The 16,690-nt window shown below is 39.6% G+C and overlaps 1 pseudogene; it reads left to right on the forward strand.

The window, feature by feature from the left end:
* The first annotated feature begins 12,276 nt into the window (after positions 1 to 12,276).
* LOC144252524 (ralA-binding protein 1 pseudogene) lies at positions 12,277 to 14,177 on the forward strand (annotated as a pseudogene).
* The last annotated feature ends 2,513 nt before the right edge of the window (positions 14,178 to 16,690 follow it).

Below are 16,690 nucleotides of genomic sequence, written 5' to 3' on the forward strand. Positions count from 1 at the left end.
AGAACAGCAGGGAAGTTTTATAAAAAGTAACCTCACTTTGAGATAGATATATATCTTTATTCTCAGAATAAAGAGAAACACCTAAGCATGAGGAATTGTTGCCTGAATTCCTATTTTATCTTGTCCTCCCCTCAGACTAGATCAATCTGTTCTTTCCTAAAAGTATGCTGCTTTTACAGAGTAGAGAAACAGGGTTTGTTTGGGGAAAAAATACAGGGAACATAATTCTTTATTGTGGAACCAAGACAAGACTTGGTAGAAATTTTATTAAAAATTACTCCCTTTAGACCTCTAGACTACTGTGCCAAATATAAAATAAATGTTCAAATTTTGTAACTTACATCTCTTATGTTTTCTAAATGATTACTTAAGTGAGATTTTATTATGCTTTATTCCTAAGGAATTTCACAAAGAAATACATATTCAATTTATAATAAACTACTCTGAAATAAAAACCTAGAATTTAACACAGGTGCCAGTTCACAGGCTGCATTTCAAAGCTGTAACTTTTATGTTAAATAATATATGTATTTTCCCTTCCTGTGTCGACTTAAGAAAGGCCAAATTAAGAATGACCCTCTTGTTTTTTATGGTGTGAATGATCAAAGTAGGTAATAAGAGAATTTGCAGAAATGTACAAATATGATAATGAAAAATCACAAGTGCAAAACTGTTAGTAAAGATGCTAACTTTTGGAAACTTTACTATTAAATGATTAAAGGAACTCCAAATGAGTAAATTTTAGCGATGTAAGTCAGTTTTAGATACAAAGCCATGATTGAAAGGAAGAAGTAGAAATGTAACTATAAATAAGACAGGCCTCTTGTTCTCAAGCTCCTTACGGTACAGTCTTATTAGATTAATTAAATCAGTATAGCAGCAGCGTTGAACGTGGATCATCAGTGGAAGAATGGATAAAGAGACAGCAGCAAGTAGACTCCTGGTTGTTTCCAGGTGAGAGTTGACTAGGACTGTTGTTATGTTAGTGGATATTTATTAATAAAAATATTTATTCAATGTCAGTTACAGGTTAGGCACTGTTCTTTTCACTGAGGATTCAGCTGTGGGCAAAACAAGGAAAGTTCTCCACCCCATGAAGCTCGCATGTTACTGGAAAAGACATACAATAAGATAAATATGTAAGATATAGGGTATATCATAGAGTGATAGTGCATAAAGGAAAAGAAAGCAGGGAAGGAGTTGATATTGTAGTTGGAAAGTCCAGAGAAAGTCTCACTGTGAGAGCAATACCTGCGTGGAAGAGAATGACGGAGTTAGTCATGAAGACCTCAGGGAAGTGCATTCCAGGCACAGTGAACATGACCAGTGTGTTCAGGAAAGAACTAGGAGTCCATAGGGCTGGAACCATAGGAGTAGAAAATGAACTGGAGAAGTATCAAGGAGCTAGATTATGTAGAAGCTGGGATCACTGTAGGAATTTAGCTTTTATCTGTAACATGGGATGCCTGTGTTAGCTATTCATCTATGATCTCTTGATTCTGAAGACATCCTACAGTATTCTCAATGCTGCCGGGGCTGGGACTCTGTAAACTACAATTCCCTGTTATTAGTCAAAAGACTTCCTGTTAACTTTTATCAATAAAGGCAGTAGAAGGAGATTGGAAGGCAATAGGAAGAGATGAGGGGTTTATCGGTCACTTTGGCTGTTCATTTAATGAGTAGAAGCTAATAGCTTCAACCTTGACCTTCTTCAAGGACTTCCAGGCATTGAAAATCCCCCAGTATGTCTTCAAAGATGTGGCAGCAGCCATTAAGGACCTTCTTCTCAGAGGGAAGAATTGGTCTCGGTGTCAATTCTATTGTGTTCTCCCTTTAACCTTCTAGGTCCTGAGAATTTTATTTCACCTATTTCATCCCTGAGCACCTAGAAATGGACCCTCTCTCCTGTTTTTTCTAAAATATCTGGTTGCTGCAATTTCTCTTTTTGTCCTTTCAACCTTCAAACAACCATGTTACCAATTCTCTGTTTGAATACCTTCTGTTCAAATTTCTCAGCGTGCTTTCTGTTTTCCTACTGGTCAGCGAAGCCCTGGGAATGATGCCAGGAAACCCTCAAAGATGGGATTATGGAATTTTTAGATATGTCCTTGATCTTGAACTTAATGCTTAATTTCATGTTGTAGTAAATGAGATACCGTATTGGCCAAAAAAAAAAATGCAGTATAGCCAGTCATCTCAGTATCCTTGGAAATTGGTTCTAAGACCTCCTGTGGATACCAAAATTTGAAGATGTCCAATCCCTTGCATAAAATCACCCAAAACTTGCATATAACTCTGCATATCCTACTGTAACCTTGAAATCCTCTCTAGATTACTTACAATAGCTAATATGCTATAAATGTTATATATAAATATTTACTTTATTCAGTATATAAATATTTACTTCATTTTATTGCTTAGGGAATAATGACAGGAAAAAATGTTTGTGCATCATCAATAAAGACACAGGTTTGTTTTTTTCCAAATATTTTCTGCCTGTATTTGGTTGAATCTGCAGAGAAGGAGGACCAACTGTATTTATTTAAATTATCACCTATGATTCCTTGGAATAAAGCGCTTACTGAGACAAGAATCCTAAGGGACAAAGTGCTGCAGCCGTGAGGACTAGAAGGTAGAATGACTACTTCTGACTGAAATGGAGAGTATACAAAAGCAGGATGACTCAGCTTAACAATCTCAAGGTTTCTCTTATGATCCTACAAGAATTTTTAAAAAAAAATTGTATCAGTATATTCACTTTAGTTCATATGTAGTAGGGCAGAAATGGCTGAAAATTAAACTCAACATTTAAGTATTTGGGTCAGTTCTAAAAATTACAATGGAAGGCATATTTACAGACTGTAAATACTTTCACAGTGTCTAAGTGAAAATCAGAACATTGACTGGGAAGGAGCGGGAACATCTGGGTTGATACAAATCGAGATGAAAATCTACCTGAGCCTTCCTTTCAAAGGAGATTCTTATTGTCCTCAAGACTTATTACCAAAATTGTGTCCAGAGCTATATAGCTAGAAAAATTTTAAGTGTATTCCAATAGGGACAAGTGAAAAGTCCAGTCCAGGAAAGAACAGGCTATATCCCCCTCCCCCCAAAAAAAATTGCAATTTCTTTCTTCCTTCCTTCCTTCCTTCCTTCCTTCCTTTCTTTCTACCTTTCTTTCTTTCTTTCTTTCTTTCTTTCTTTCTTTCTTTCTTTCAGGGGAGGGGAATACCAGGCATTGAACCCAAGGGTGCTTAACCACTGAGCCACATCCCCAACCAGTTTTAAATATTTTTTACTTAGGGTCGCTCTAAGTTGCTTAGGGCTTCAATGAGTTTCTGGGGCTAACTTTGTACTCATGATCCTCCTGCCTCAGTTACCTGAATCAAAGGAATACAGTCATGTACCACCATTCCAGGCTTATTTTTCTGAATATAATGGCAAAATCCTAGAAATATAGGTGATTATGGCACATGTAATATAACATATAATAAGGATATTAGGTCAAGGAGGGTGAAATGTGACACTGGATCAGGCCAAGTTTATCAACATATATTTCTTCCAGATTTTACATAGTAAATTGAGCAGATGAAAGCTGTTCTAACAATATGTTTCGTTTATTGGATTCAGCCGTGGTCATCTTTCAGTAAAGTTGGATGAAAATTTTTCTGGACTAGGGTAAAGAAAAGGATTACAGTTACAAGAATGTTAAAGTAGACTATCCTTGTGAAATTGGCCTATCTCTTACCTCATTGCATCTCTTTAGAGACCACAGAAAACATTCCTTCACTCCTACATGCACAACATCTTCAGAGAGCTCTAGGGCAGCTAAGCTAATGATGGCAAATGGAGATGCTGTCATTGAAAAGGGATTCCTAGCTGTGCCACACAATTGTAATTCCAATGGCTCTCAAGGCTGAGACAGGAGGATCTCTAGTTCAAATCCAGCCTCAGCAAAAGCAAGGCGCTAAGCAACTCAGTGAGACCTTGTCTCTAAATAAAATACAAAAGAGCCTGGGGGTGTGGCTCAGTTGTTGAGTGCCCCTGAGTTCAATCCCTGGTACCTGAAAAAATAAATAGAAAAGAAAAGGGATTTCTGATTTCAGTGGGTATCATGGGATCACAGAGTAGCAGAAGTCATTCACAACACTAACTTAAAAAATAAGTTTTATTAGTTTTTATAAATGCAATAAGGAAGGATTGGTAATCAGAATTGACTTGCAGGAATTTTTGATTCTGGTTGCTTTATTTCTTAGAAATGAAATAGAACAGGAGTGATATGCACGGGCAGACTTCTAAAGTAAAAACTCTGGTCTGATGGGAAGAAATCTGAAATATTAGGTTTCTCACCTACCTCCCAGATCTCAGCCAATTCCCAGACCTGGAATTCTTTGATCAAAAAGGAGACTGGATTCTTTTGAGAAAGGACCTTCCAACACTGCTACAATTATAGCCCATAAAAGTTTTCTAAGCCTTCCTGAAACATGCCTGCACACATTTAATAGAAGACTGTGCTCTGGACAAAATGGATACTAATCTTAGGAACACAAACATTTTGGACCACTGGTTAAACTGGGGAAAAATCTATATCAATATCACTAAGGTAATTAAGGGAGAAAGTGTATAGTGGGAAAAAGAAAGCTCTGTTACATTTGTTTTCTTCCTGTGTACAGGTAACATATTGTAAAGTAGCAGTCCATATAGCATCTCCCTTCAAGACAGGAAATCTGTTTTTCTACACCTTAGCCAGTTGAATATGATATATTTGTGAATTCCAATCCTGATTCTCAACAGACTTTGTTTCCTTCTGCCCTCTCTCTGGAGCTCTGCAACTGCCTTGGAGAAGAGCCTGTTGATTACCATCTGGAGAATGAGAAGCCACATGGAACAGGGACAGGTCATCCACCCTAGGTCCAGATGCACAAAAATATCCAAAGACAGGCACAGCCATCCCAGCAGCTGAACTGTCTGTACACATGAATCGATCTGTCTAAGACCAAAGAAGTCACTAATTTTTTCATCCTTGATTTTAGCCCCATTCTTCATGTAAGGATCGTTGGTGTGAATGTGACTAATCAGTAAGAGGAGTTCCCATCATTCAGAGATAGGGCATGGTAAATACTAGGAAATGGAGTCTCCTCTTCATGGAGAAAGTATGCATGACTTCACTTGTGTAAAAGTGAGTTGGACTTTTCTGGGTGGAAGCATGACATCTTAACTGTTATATGGAAATCAAAATATGTGTAGAGGAGTGTTTATGAATGCAGAGTAGCCAAAGGATTTTTCAAATTACATTTCTCAGTTACCCTTGCCAACTGGCTTCCCTTTAGGTTCTACCTCCCGATACATGGAAAGAAGGGCAGTGGGGACTTCCTTCCTGTTTTTCCAGTCTTTCCCAGTATTGCCCCAGAAACAGGAACTGGATCAGCCTCCATTGTTTGATGACACTTCCAGCATAGTGTGGTGGCATACTCTCTGAGGAAGCAACACATTCTGGCAGTGGCTTCTCCCTTAGCAGAGAACCAGCCCTGCAGAGTCCCTCTTCTCAACTCCTAGTTCTGCTAACCCTTTGACTTCCCTTGGCCCAGCTGTAGCAGCTACTACTCCAAGCATTTAATCTCTGTTATCTTCTGCTCTTCCAGGCATCCGACATCCAAATTAGTTCCCTAAGTTTGAAATATCTAGGGTTGCTTCTATTTTTCTGACTGGACCCAAACTAATGCAAAGCCAAACTGGAGGGTTTTGAGATCTGAAATAATTTGTCTTGCAGTTTGAGAATATCACCCTGTCTGCTGGGCTGTGTTGAAAGAAACGGAAAGGAGACACCAGTTAGGGGACTATTTTGGTAAAAAGACATAAAATAGAGCTTTGTCCTGGATTGAAAAAGTAGTTAAATTCTGTATACATTTTAAAAATATTGATGATATCTATAGAGAGACCAGGTGTGAACTTTGAGCAAAGACGAAAAGCCAAAAGTTATTATCTATGATAGTAAGATAGGATTGGAAAAGATAGGATATGAACAGGATAGGAGAGTTTATTTTTATTGCTGGGCAATAATTAAGGTTAGTGATCATGAACTTAAAAGTAAAACCAATTAACATAACTGTGTGTTTATCTGCAGACATGGTTCCATGATGGTTTTATTTATTAACATATTCCAAGCTGCTATAACAGACAAATCCTGAAATTTTACTGACCTGATCCAATAGAAATACATTTCAGTAACATAAAATTTAATAATTAGTGGAACATGGTAAGGGTGTAATCCCAGGTCATACAATCCCATCTCTCAGTGATACTGGCTGGTAGAAGCTCAACCCTTGTTTTCCAAGGTCATATTGGTCATTGATATCCAGTTGGAAATTTGTGGAAAAGAAAAAAAAATGATTTTCAAGAAATTTTATATATGTCTGGCCTGAAAGTGGCATGCATCATTTCTTCTCATATGTCATCCACTAAAATTCAATGTCATGGCAGCACCTTAAGCCAACCAATGCTAGTAAATATTGTTTAGCTTTATAACTAGGAAGAAAGGGAAATAGTTTAATGAACTATTAGGCAATCCCCATGTAAAGGGGAGACATCTCTGTCCATGCAAGCAGAGAATGAGGCAAACAATTTAATCAGGGTTTTCATTTTTTTCCAACAGTACCAAGAAAGTAAAACGCAAAGTGGTCCCAAACATGTGCAAGGAATTATTATAATGATTGACCTTGAATTTAAACTGTATAAAGAATATATGGAAAGAGAAAGTGTGTTAGGACTGATGCAATGAGGTGCCTGGAGTGGTGAAAGGATTGTTTAAGCTGTCATCCTAGTGAGCATTGGCTGGCAAGAGAGGAGGTGTTGGTTGGAGAATGTGAGGTTTGAAATTGAAAACCTGGAAGCATTGCAGTGTTGGCCTTTACAAAGCTGAGAGCATGACCCTAAAATTTAGTTTCCAAGACATTGTACAAGATCAACTGGGAGAGAGTCTGTGAAGGAATTTAGATCCAGGACATTGACAGGTGACCTGTGCAGATATTGAAAGGTTGAAGAGCACGATGGAGATCCAGGTGCCAAAAACTTTGAGAAGAAATGTGAAAAATAAGAGCAGTGGATGACTTGGAAAGCAGTTTAGCAAATAGAAAGACATGATTCAGTGGTTGGTTATTGGCAGTGAAGATAAAGGAAACATCAAGAGTTAAGTCCAAGTTTCTCACTTAATGTAAATGGTGGATAGCCAGATAGCCTCTTGGTTTACAGGAGAGAAGCACTCCTTAATAGTAACCATCTTTTTGTCTCTCATCTACAGAAAAGAAAACAGAGAGATTATAATTGATTGACTCAAATTCCAGCTAGTACAGAGTCACCAATCCCTTCCTCACCATCTGACACAGCTCATAGTTTTAACAATTACCTTATTCTAACTTCTAACCTAAAGTTGTAAGCACTGCTCAGAGTAAAATAGGCCAAGGAGCAAGAAATTGGTTTTTGAAATTAGTGGCATGGAATAATCATCGATGGCAGTAAGAGCTGTTTTGGCAGAGCACATATGCACACAGGACATAAGGCTGATAGAATATGTAAGGAGAGAGTGGGGACATAAGAAGATATACACACTTTGGATACTCAAGATATCTGTCAACATAAACAGAGAGAGAGAGAGAAAAGAGGGTAGAGGTAAAATTGGGGTCAAGAAAAGTTTTGTTTTTGTTAATTTTTTTTGTCTTAAAGATGTAAAGAACTATTTAAATGCTTATAGGAAGGAAGTGCTGGAGAAAGAGGAATAGATTACCTGAAACACAAGAGATGATTGACATCATGTGCTTCCTGGGAGAGTGAAAGGGATTGAATGAGGGGTATGAGTGGAAGGACTGGACTTAAACATGGTAAGGGACAGTATTCTTCCTTTGAAAAGGAGGGAAGGAAGTTAAGACAGATGAGGATGTCCTCTTATTAAGGGATTTAATGGTGTCTCATCTAGTACTTTATATTTCTCTCTTTCAGGAAATAAACTGACCTGAAAGATGGGTCTGACATGGATCTTATGAACAAGCAGGTGTTTCTATTTTCATTTCTGATATAATGGACTTTGAGCAAAAGTTCACCAGAACAGATAAAAAAGCCATTTTTATACTGCTTAATAGAGTAATACAACAGAAATTAACAGTGCTATATATGCTCTCAACTATGGAGCATTTATGTAATCAAAGAGATCCTTCTCAATATTGAGAATCAAACAGATCACAACACAAAGATATTGGAAACTTTAACATGCCTATCTCATCACTAGAAATGTCATACAAACAAAAATTAAATATAAAAATAAAATTACAATAAATAATTTAGAGCTAACAGAAATACATAGAATATTTCACTCATCAATGACTGAATACATTTTCTTCTTAGCTACACAGGGGACATTTTCCAAAATAAACCATATTTTAGTACATAAAAAAAAAATTTCACAAATGCCAAAAATAGAGCTAATACCTTGAACTCTGTCAGATCATAATGAAATAAAACTAGAAATCAACAAGATGAAAATTTAAAAAAATACTAACACTAGGAGATTAAATTCACTACTAAATAATGAATAGATAGGTGAAAAAAATGAAAGTTTAAATAAAAAATGTAAATGAGAATAGTGATGCAATATATAAAAACCTTTGGGACACTATGAAGGCAGTTCTAATAGAAATGTTTACAGCATTGAGCCCATACATTAAAAGAATAGAAAGTTATTTAGTAAAATAATCTAACATTACATCTTAAGGGCCTATAGAAAAACACTAAAATCAGCAAAAGAAAGGAAATAATAAAAATCAAAAATGAAATTGATAAAATCAAGAGGTAAAAATTGAAAAATAAATGAATCAAACATTTTTTAAATAAAGAAAATTGATAAATTTTAGCCAAGCTAACAAAGATAGAAAAATGCAAAGTACCAAAACCTATGATGAAGATGGAAATATCAGCACAGACACTACTAAAACAGAGCATAAATACAAGCTATTTTTCAAAATCTATACCCCAACAAGCTAGAAAATCTTAGACATCAGTAAATTTTTGGAGACATGAGCTACCCAAATTGAACCAGCAGTATATAGAACATTTAACAGGTCAATTACAAATAATGAGAAAAAGAAGTCATCAAGACCCTACCAACAAAGAAAAGTCTAGGACCAGATAGATGCTCAGCCAATACAAACCTCTAAAGAAGAACCAATACCAATCCTCCTCAAATTATTTCATGACATTGAAAAAGAGGGAACTCTTTAAATATTTTAAATGAAACATATCTCAAACTGGTACCAAATCCAGAAAAAAATACATCAAAAAAATTCAGACTAATATCCTTGATGAACATAGATGCAAAAATCCTCAATAAAATACTGCTAACTCCCATACAAAAATATATTTAAAAATAGTGCACCATGACCAAGTGGATTTCATCCCAAAAATGCAACATTGATTCAACAATGAAAATCAATAAATGTAATTCATCACACAAATAGACACAGAGATGAGAACACATGATTATCAAAATAGATGCAGCAACTATTTTTGACATAATACCACATCAATTCATGCTTTAAACACTGGAAAAACAGAAATGAATGAATCATACCTCAACATTGTAAAATGTATACATGACAAACCCAAGGCAAACATAATTCTAAATGGAGAACAACTACAGAATTTCTACTAAAAACTGGAATGAGACAGGGATACCCACTTTCACTACTTCTATTAGTACACAAAGCAACACTTAGCAAATACAAAATGTAGAGATAATACCCTGCAGTCTATCAGATCATAATAGAATAAAACACTAGAAGACCAAATTCACTACTGTATATAAATAGAGAGCTGAACAAATCAGGTTCTTTAGTCTCTAGCCAGAGCAATTTGGCAAAGGAATATAATTAAAGAGATATGAATAGGAAAGGAAGGGCTAAACCTAGCTCCGTTTGAAGAGGACATTATCCTGTATTTAGAAGACCCCCCCCAAAAAAAAAAAAAACTCACTAGAAACCTTCTAGAACACAAATGAATTCATCAAATTTCAGGTTACAAAGGTAACATTCATAAATCATTTTTTTCTATACTCCCATAAAGAATGAGCTAAAAGATAATTAGGAAAATTGTCTTATTGAAAATAGCATAAAAATACTTGAGAAACAATCTACCAAAAGAGGTAAAGAACTTCTACAATGAAAATTACAGAACACTCAAGAAATAAATTGAGGAAGACCATAGGAGATGGAAAGACTTCCCATGTTCTTAGATAGGCAAAATTAATATTGTCAAAATGACAATACTGCCAATAGTGCTATAAATTTTTAATTTAATTCCCTTCCAGAGTCCAAAGATATTCTTCAAAGAAATAGAAAAAGCAATCATGAGATTCACTTAGATAAACAAGAGACCCAGAATACCCAAAACAATACCTAGCAAGAAAAATAAAGAAGGAGGCATCACAATATCAGACTTTAAATTACACTACAGATCTATAAAGACAAAACCAGTATGGTATTGGCAACAAAACAGGTAAGACAACCAATGAAATAGAAGTCAGAGGCAAACCTACATAAATACAGTTACCTCATACTAGACAAAGGCAAAAATATCATAAACTGGTGAAGAGATAGCCTCTTCTACAAATGGTGCTGAAAAAAGGAAATCTATATGTAGTAGAATTAAATTAAACCCCAATCCTCTCACCATGCACAAAACTCAACTCAAAGTGGATCAATGACTTAGGTTTTAGACCAGAATCCCTGCACCTACTGGAAAAAAAATGTAGGCCCAAGACTCCAACATATCAGCTCAGGAATTGTCTTCTTAATAACATATCTAAAGCACAAAAAGTTCTTGGTGGGTCTACATGGAGGAATGCTTCTTATCTTTCTCATTGTGCAGCAGGGAAATCCTAACATACAGCACTATATTTAGGAACAGAATGTTGTCAGAACACTGCCAAGAACCATTTCTCTGCTCCTTTGACAAGAAGTTATTTCCCTATTGGTACAAGGCAGTTCCAGGACTCCCATAATATGATATGTTGTGTATAACTTCTGGCCTATCATGACTGAAATATGTAAATTGGCACTTAGCCACTATAAATGTTATTTTGCTGCATAATATAGCAGAAACAATTCTCTGCAACTGTCTTTGGAGTGGTTTCTCTGTGCCCTCAACCTCCCAACAGTAGATGCTGGAAGGGCGGGCCCCTCAGCACAAGGTAAAATCAATTATCAATAAATGGTACTGCATAAAAATAAGAAGCTTCTTCACTGCAAAGAAAAAGAACAAGGACATGAAAAGGGAGCCAACAAAATAGAAAAAATAACTTTGCCACCTGCACCTCCAGAAGAGCATTAACTTCCAGGATACATAAAAGAGCTGAAAATAATAATAATAACAACTAAAACAACAACAACTTAAAACTGATAATGACACCATAACCCACCACGACCCATTTAATAAATGAGCAAAGAAATTCAACAGGCACTTCACAGAAAAAATGCAGATGGTCAACAAATATATAAAAAACATCTACAGAAATTAGAGGAAAACAGTAAACAGATCAGGGACAGAAAGCTTACAAAGACATTCCAGTGGAGGAGACAACAAATATGCTTATCTCTTACTTCCAGCTACTTTTTCTATCTTATATGTGGTACAAACAAAACTTTACCTCCTCTAGGGATAAAAGTGTTGAGAGATGATAACCTTCAGAGTATATACACTCTTATCCATACCTCATTGTCATGGGGAAATGTAAAAAGAAGTTCTAGGGATGTAGCAGCAAGTTGTTATGTAGTAATAGCTGATATGATAAATTATTTAAATAGGCCAAAAACTCACCCATCCTTTCAGAATGAACCAAATATTGTCTCTCCAGATAGGAGAAGAAATTCCTCCCCACTTCATTAAAACTATAAAACAAAATCAAACAATACAACAACAAACAAGCAAAAAAATGTGAATATTGTGGCATTTACTATGAGAGAATCTACTGGTAGGGCAGACTAAAGGACTAAGTAGTAATGTATTGCATAGAATGAAGGAGCTCTAGCTTCAATCCCAACAGTGAAATAAATAATGATGATGATAATAACAATGATGGTGATGATGATGATGATGATGAGGAGGAGGAGGAGGAGGAGGAGGAGTACAAAAAATTGTAATGTTAAGGCGGAGGCTGGCCCGGGGCGTGGCGCAGAAGGCGGCGGCCGGGGCCGCAGTGGCAGCCGCGGGGCCGGCGGTTGCTCGGCTGCCGGCGCAGGTGTGATGGGCAGGTGAGGAGAAGCCACCTCCGTGTCTGGTCTCAGCATGACCGAGTGCTTCATGCCCCCCACCAGCAGCCCCAGCGTGCACCCCAGGGCCGAGCATGGCAGCGGGCTGATCTGGACGCCCAGCTCCGAGGAGATCAGCCCCACAAAATTCCCTAGACTGTACTTCACGGGCGAGCCCTCGCCCCCCCCCCCCCGCCCATGACGCCCTGCACGAGCCCACCGATGCGGTGTCCGAGGATGAGAAGGACCATGGCAAGAAGAAAGGAAAGTTCAAGAAGGAGAAGAGGACTGAAGGCTCTGCTGCCTTTTAGGAAGATAGTTCTGGAGATGAAGCCGAAAGCCCTTCCAAAATGAAGAGGTCCAAGGGAATACATGTTTTCAAGAAGCCCAGCTTTTCTAAAAAGGAGAAGGATTTTAAAATAAAAGAGAAACCCAAAGAAGAAAAGCATAAGGAGAAGAAGTCGAAGGACTTGACGGCAGCTGACGTTGTCAAACAGTGGAAGGAAATGAAGAAAAAGAAGAAGCCCATCCAGGAGCCGGAGGTGCCTCAGGTGGACACACCCAGCCTCAGGCCTGTCTTTGGGATCCCTCTGGCTGCTGCCGTGGAGAGGACCATGATGTGCGACGATGTCCGCCTGCCGGCCGTGTTCCACGAGTGTGTGGACCACGTGGAGAAGCATGGCATGGAGTGCAAGGGCATCTACAGAGTGTCAGGAATTAAATCAAAGGTGGATGAACTAAAAGCAGCCTACGACCGAGAGGAGTCTCCAAATTTGGAAGAATACGAGCCCAACACTGTTGCCAGCTTGCTGAAGCAGTACCTGTGAGACCTGCCAGAGAATTTGCTTACCAAAGAGCTGATGCCCCTATCCGAAGAGGCCTGCGGGAGGGCCACAGAGAGCGAGAAAGTGCAGGAGTTCCAGCGCTTGCTCCAGGAACTGCCGGAATGTAACTACCTTCTCATTTCCTGGCTCTTTGTGCACATGGACCACGTCACTGCCAAGGAACTGGAAACGAAGATGAACATACAGAACATCTCCATCGTGCTCAGCCCCACTGTGCAGATCAGCAATCATGTGCTGTATGTGCTCTTCACACACGTGCAAGAGCTCTTTGGAAACGGTACTAAAGCAAGTGACGAGACCTCTGCGGTGGTCGAACATGGCCACCATACCCACGCTGCCAGAGACCCAGGCGGGTATCAAGGAGGAGATCTGGAGACAGGAGTTTCTTTTGAATTGTTTACATCGAGATCTGCAGGGTGGGATAAAGGGTTTATTTAAAGAAGAAAGATTATGGGAAGTACAAAGAATTTTGACAGCCCTCAAAAGAAAACTGAGAGAAGCTAAAACTTGTGAAACCAAGATTGCACAAGAGATAGCCTCAAAGGAGGACATTTCCAAAGAAGAAATGAATGAAAATGAAGAAGTCATAAACATTCTCCTTGCCCAGGAAAACGAGATCCTGACGGAGCAGGAAGAGCTCCTGGCCATGGAGCAGTTCCTGCGCCAGCAAATCGCCGCCGAGAAGGAGGAGATCGAGCGCCTCAGAGCCGAGATCGCCGAGATCTAGAGTCGCCAGCAGCATGGCCGGAACGAGACAGAGGAGTACTCCTCGGAGAGCGAGAGCGAGAATGAGGAGGAGCTGCAGCTCATCCTGGAGGACTTGCAGAGGCAGAACGAGGAGCTAGAGATAAAGAACAACCACCTGAACCAGGCTGTCCATGAGGAGTGCGAGGCCATCATCAAGCTTGGGGTGCAGCTGCGCCTGCTCCAGACACAGCGCGCCAGGGCCGAGCAGCCCCGCGATGGCGCGCCGGAGGCAAAGGCGGCTAAAGAGCCCGCAAAGCCGTCGCCCAGCAGAAACCGCCAGGAGACGCCTCTCTGAGTGCCCGGGCAGTGGCGCTGGAAGGCGCCTGTGGCCCAAAGTGTCCAGCGTGGCCGGCGCTGTCCCTTCTGTAAAGTCGCCTTCTCTCCTCAGACTCCTCGTCATGTTGGCTTGTCAGGCTCAGGGTCCCAGGGACGGAGCAGCGGACGTTTTCCAGATAGTGTCAGCTTACGGGGAATTAATTTTCTTTGTTAACTTAAAATAACTATTTTAACCCTTGAGTGGCTTCTTTTTAACCCCCCCCCCAAAAAAAAATCGTGTTTCTTTGCTTTTCTATCACAGCAGAATCAGGATCTCATTAAGGTGGGGACACCAAGCCAGGTCTCTGCGCCGCCTGTGGCTGCGGCCTGGCCCGGGCTCCTGCTTGTGCCTTTAACACCTCATGGTGCAGACCATTCGGGGAGCTGCCTCCCTTGTGCCGGCTTGCCGGTGGCTCTCGGGTCCCTTTGCCCACTGTAGCCCTCCCACAATTCTGAACCACAGTCCGCAGCCCGACACCAGGTGGCCTCGGTGGCAGGCAGAGGCTGCGTGGAACCTGCCCGCCCTGCCGGCGGCTCCAGCTACTCACTGCCAGTGATCAGCAGAGGTCTTTGCACTGGGGCGGCCGGAAGCGGACCCCTCGCCCAGAGGCATCCACCCACCAATGTTTCTCAAACCCGAAACCTTCCACGTGACAGACTCTCCTGTCAGCAGTGACCTGGATTGCTTGCTTGGGCTACAATGTACCGGTCTCTGCCTGAATAAGCCATACTTACGCTCCTACACCAAGGTAGGTCGTCGCTGCCCTCAGTGAGCCCGCTGAGGGACCCCCGACGATCGAGCAATAGGAAGAGACGCCTCCTGGGGGTAACTGGGATTCCCCTTTTGCTTCTGGCGGGTCAGATCAGATGGCTGCCGGGAGCCTCCTGGGAGGCCAGGCTCCTGAGGCAGCTGCTCGCTTGCGGCCCGGAGAGGCCGCCTGCAGCTCTGCAGACAGACCCCATGCACCCCGAGGCCCTGTCCTCCTCCTGGTTAGTATTTATTTCCAGCACCTGTCTGATGCAGTTTTTTATCCTCTACCTATTGCACTGTTGTGACTTGTCGGCCATTATTTGATTTTTGTACAAAAAAAGCTTTGTTATAGAAATCAGCATACTATTTTTTTTAAATCTGGAGAGAAGATATTATGGTGACTGAAATATGGTCAGGTGTCAAATATAAATGTATAAACGCCTTCTTGCTATTCTGTCCGACATCTTACGTTCATTTTGTATTTGCTGGCAATACCGAAGGTTTCTTCTGTTGGTGTGAACTCTGATTTCTTCAACGGTATCATGGGTTTTTAAAATCAGTGTCTCCTTACAACTGTCTCAGCGTTGGTGAACTAATTTTTGCCAGGACCATTATTGATTGAGCAAATAAATTCAACAGCCATTGGGGAAACACCAAAAAAACTTGTAATGTTAAAATTATATAGACTGAGTTTATATTCACCACTCAAAAAAAGAGGAGTATTTCAATTCATGCATTCTATTCACATTCTAGTCTTATTTTCCATGACAAGGTAGATGTGAAAGACCTTTGATGACAATTTTATAAACTATGACTTTAAAAAAATATGTTTTTTAGTTGTAGTTGGACATAATACCTTTATTTTATTTATTTTTATGTGGTGCTGAGGTTTGAATCCAGCATCTGGCATATGCTAGGTGAACACTATATTGCTGAACCAGAAACCAAGCCCAAACTATGATTTCTTCACATTCTTAAATTCCATTGAGAAGAGTTTATCTGGTCCCAGCAGAGCAGGATGTTCCAATTAGAACTGTGTTATACAATAAGATGTCAATTTTCTCAATCCTTCTCATAAGTGTAAGGCATTTATAGATTCCACACTTCTTCAGCATGCAATCTACATGCCCTCATATCCTACACTGACGAATAAAAAGTACTAAAAATGAAAGACAACAGCTTTAAGTGTAGCCCACTCATAGAGAATGTGCTTCAATTTCATGATGCTCTGGGTTCAATCACTGGCACCAGAAAATCACTGAGATCTATTTTTTTTTCAAGTATATTTTTTCCTTTCCCATTTAATTGTGACCTGAATAATTAATGAACATTTACACATATTCATCATTCTTTTTCTCATTTTTAGGTTTTTTTTTTGTACTGGGGATTAAACTCAGGGATACCCAACCACTGAGCCACATCCCATCCCTGCTTTGTATTTTACTTAGAGAAAGTGCCTAACTGTGTTGTTTATCACTTAGCCATTGCTGAGGCTGGCTTCAAACTCATGATTCTCCTGTCTTAGCCTCCCAAGCTTCTGAGATTATATGTGTGAACCACTTAGCCCAGAGATTTCTAGCATTTTTGAAGCTGTTTTTTTCATGGATCTGTATTTTGACCTACCAATAAAGAAAAGTCCAGGACTAGATAAATTCTCTGGCAATTCCTACAAAACCAAAGAAGAGCTGACACCAATACTCCTCAAATTATTCCATGAAATAGAAATGGGTAGAATACTTCCA

The sequence above is a fragment of the Urocitellus parryii genome, unplaced genomic scaffold, assembly GCF_045843805.1.
Source record: "Urocitellus parryii isolate mUroPar1 unplaced genomic scaffold, mUroPar1.hap1 Scaffold_45, whole genome shotgun sequence".
Classification (NCBI taxonomy): Eukaryota; Metazoa; Chordata; class Mammalia; order Rodentia; family Sciuridae; genus Urocitellus; species Urocitellus parryii.